Source organism: Tupaia chinensis, unplaced genomic scaffold (genome assembly GCF_000334495.1).
Source record: "Tupaia chinensis unplaced genomic scaffold, TupChi_1.0 Scaffold144017_1, whole genome shotgun sequence".
NCBI lineage: Eukaryota > Metazoa > Chordata > Mammalia > Scandentia > Tupaiidae > Tupaia > Tupaia belangeri.
This window is the reverse complement of record NW_006203869.1, coordinates 185,379-189,096: the sequence shown is the minus strand read 5'-3', so window position 1 is coordinate 189,096 and position 3,718 is coordinate 185,379. Positions and strand designations below refer to the sequence as shown.

General features: G+C 45.1%; 1 non-coding gene across 1 annotated transcript; it reads left to right on the top strand.

The window, feature by feature from the left end:
* The first annotated feature begins 3,550 nt into the window (after positions 1 to 3,550).
* On the top strand, positions 3,551 to 3,652 carry LOC114005576 (small nucleolar RNA U13). The gene has a single exon (XR_003547414.1). It is a non-coding gene; the product is annotated as a small nucleolar RNA U13 (small nucleolar RNA).
* The last annotated feature ends 66 nt before the right edge of the window (positions 3,653 to 3,718 follow it).

The window sequence follows — 3,718 nt, the reverse complement described above, 5'->3', positions numbered from 1 at the left end:
GTCCTTAGTGTTATGACTATGATTTAGTATTTATTAGGAGTTTACAATGGGTGAGACACAGTTGAGGTTTTATTGTGTTCTTTCATTCTGTTTTTTTTGTTTGTTTGTTTGTTTGTTTTAAGATCTTGGAAAAGGCGCGACGGAAATGCACTGTTCGAGAGAAGCTGGATCCCACATGGTGTCTCTGGTTGGAATCCCTGGCCAGTCAGCCTGAAACATGCCAGGCATGTGCTCGAGAGGACCAAGATCTGATGGGACTGGAGAAAGGGGATGGCAGCACGGCCAGACCCTGTGGAAGGCGCTCATCGCTCTCATTCTCGTGTACCCACACATGCTCACTATCATCAATAAAAACAAACAAATAAAACAGGGATTTGGGGTTTTTTAAGAATTATGTATTTTGTTTTTATTATTATTATTATTTCATTTGGCCAGAGAAAGACAGAAAGTGAGAAAGCAAGCCACCAGGTCTGGGACCCAAACCATGGCCGATCATGTGGGAGTCCAGCACCTCAACCACCATGCCACCTGCTAGCACCAAAAGAAAAAAAGTTTTTGTTTTTGTTTTGTTTTGTTTTGTTTTTTGTAGAGGTTTTTGCTATAGAGCACATGCGTTTGCCACACGGACAGAGAGACAGAGAGACAGAAAGTGAGGAAGTGAGAAATCACCCCCCGGGGGGATGGCCACGCCGCAATCCCTTCTCCTTCATTCTCCTCCCGGGATCTTGGGCATGCACGCACACGCGCCCGGCGTGAGTTTTAAGCCACCAGGTCCAGGACGCGAACCGCGGTCGACTACGTGGGAGTCCAGCGACATAGCCATTATGCTAACTGCTGGTCCCAGAAAAAAAATTTTAATTGGGGAAAAAAAAAAAAGGGACACAATGCAACCGTCACCTTCTCCCTGAAGCTTTTCCTGACCTCAACCCTCCCTCAAAGTACCAAGAACCCAGAGGCTACCCTTACTCCCCAAATACCATGCACGCTCAGCGTAGCACTGTTCTCAGTTGTTGGCCGTCCATCTCCTCCTCCTTGAAGACAAGGATCGCATCTGATTTGTCTTTGTGTCTCCAGGGCCCGACTCAGATCTCGGTGGACCCGGGGCATGGCGAAGAATTACCTTGGCCTGAGAAAATGAGATGCAATGACAGGAAAGTGGTAGTTCGAATAGGGCAAACTAGGCACATGGAAGAAGCCAGGAAAGGCCTGAATGGGGACAACTAAGGGACATCTTAGAGGTCCTGGCTGAGACAAGAGTGAGTCCTGCCTAAACCAGGGAAGGACCCAAAGCAGAAGACTAATTTAGGCAAGCCCATCTGCCTGTCACAGAGTCCCTCCACCTATGGCAACCAATCCCATTGTCCAAACTCCTCCGGAACAGCAAGGACAGTAAGAGGCTCCTGGGGATTTGGAACCCTTAGAAGATGTTGATCAAGGAGACACAGAGTAGATGTTGTAGCAGCCAGAAGGAGAATATGCAAATCAGTTGATTAACAAATCCTAAAGGACCAAAGCAGAAAGGAAAAAGCTCTTGGAAGAAAATCTCACTGTATTTTTAAACAGGTCAAGGGAAAATATCCTTTGAATTAGGCAGTTAGGAATGAGGTGGGGAGGAGTGAAAGAGCTTAAACTCAGTTTCACTCATCGTGCCCCATGCTCCTGAGCAGGCTCACAAGAAATCTGACGGAGGAAAAGACGAAAACTCATGGCCAAAGCAAACCCCAGGGGATGTCGGTCAACCATCATTAGCATGGAAAAGCGAGAGCTGATGCCTCTGCGCAGTCACAGCAAAGCCATGCACTGTCTCGGATCATTTCTCTACGGCAGGTGGACAGTCCAGGCAGCTGCGAAGATCTGTTTTTGAATTGAGCGAGGAGAAAATGTCACGACCTCGCAGTAATGACAGAGAAACAAAGGAAAATGATCTCTCTCGGCTATTTTGAAAGGGCTAAGGGTGCCCTTTGGCTCCATCTAGTTCCAGAAATGATACACTCATGATAACTGCTAAGCAGCCCCAAACAAAGAAGCCTTATTTTCCATTCTTCGTCTTCCCTTACTTCAATCTGCAGAGGCAAAAATAGGATGCTGTTATAATGCTGGTCATCAGAGGAAAGAGAATGCCTTAGGCAAGGGCATCAGTGGGAAAATATATTACATTTAGATGATCACAGTCAGCAGTTCATGCAGCATAGACAGAAATAAAATGATTTAACAACTGGCAAATGGGCCTACCCTTTGTTTTGTTTTTCTTTTTTTTTAAGTGTTTTTTTAAAGAATTATTTTAATTTAACTTTTTTTTCATTTATTTTAATTTAACCACAGAGGTACAGAGAGAGAAAGAGAGAGAGAGAGAAAGCCGCCAGATCTGGATCTCAAACTGCGGTCAGCCAAGTAGGAGTCCAACATCCTTTACCACTACGCCACCTGCCGGCCCCGTTTTTTCCTTTAAAACAAGGTGTCACTCTGTTGTGACCCTCATGTCACAGCCTCCCAGCTGAGGTTACAGATGCACACCCCCACGCCCAGCTCTGTTTCAGACGGGGTCTTGCCGTGCTGCTTAGGCAAGCCTTAGGCTCACGATTCTCCTGCCTCGGCTTTCTTGAGTCGCTGGGATTACAGGCATTCAGCCTTTGGTTGGACCAGGAATTGAACCCATGTGATCCCTATCTGTCAGCACAGTGTCTTACAGCATGCTTCAGCCAGATGGACCAGGCCTGACCACTTTCATGCAACTAATGAATGACTCTTCGTTGAGCCAGAATATCCCACATCATTTGTTCTCATTTGAATTAGGAGCACTCTACACAGGTTGAAAGTCTCACAGATTTTTGAGGATAATGACTATGGTAACTGGATTACTGTAGAAATCTCCCAATTGGGACCAGCAGATGGCATAATGGTTAGATCACTGGAGTCCCACATAGTTGACTGAAGTTCAAGTCCCAGACCTGGTGGTTTAAAACTCACAGCGGGTGTGTGTGCGTGCATGTGTGCCCAAAATCCCAGGAGGAGAATGGAAGAGAAGGGATTGCAGTGTGGCCATCCCCCCAGGGGTAACTTCTCACTTTCTGTCTTGCTGTCTCTCTGTTTCTCCGGTGACTGCATGTGCCCTATAGCAAAAATCTTTCAAAAAAAAAAAAATCTCCCAATTAACACTTTATATAGTAAAAAGCAAAACTGTGAAAAGCTTTTGTAAATTCTTAGGTTCATAAAACTGCCCCTAGACATGCAGAATTACGAGTAAGTTGTGAAGGCTGACACACACATTGTTTTAGTTTCTATAACCATAAAAATAATTCAGGAAGATTTGAGTGAAGGTTTAACTTTAAAGTCTTCACATAAAGACTTTAGACAAGTTCTTTACAGTCTTGAAAAGTTTGACAAATTCCATTAACTAAGCTAACACAGAACTAACAGGAGTCCACTGAAATAATGTACTCCAAACCATTTCTGAACAACAGCATGCTATTATACCTAGACAGCACCACTGCTTTTAGCAGCATAGCTTTAAAAGCTCTTCTGGAATATCGGCTTTAAAGAAGAAATAGAGATCCCTTTGTGGTTCACAAGCACGGTGATTGGGCGATCAGATGATTGTGTGAGATGCGCCTCCTTTAACCCTTGTTATGAGATCAGCAGAGTACCCATGATTGAGGAAGAGGAGAAGGAAAAAGGAGGAGAGGAGAGGAGGGGAGGGAAGCAGAGGGGAGGGGAGGGG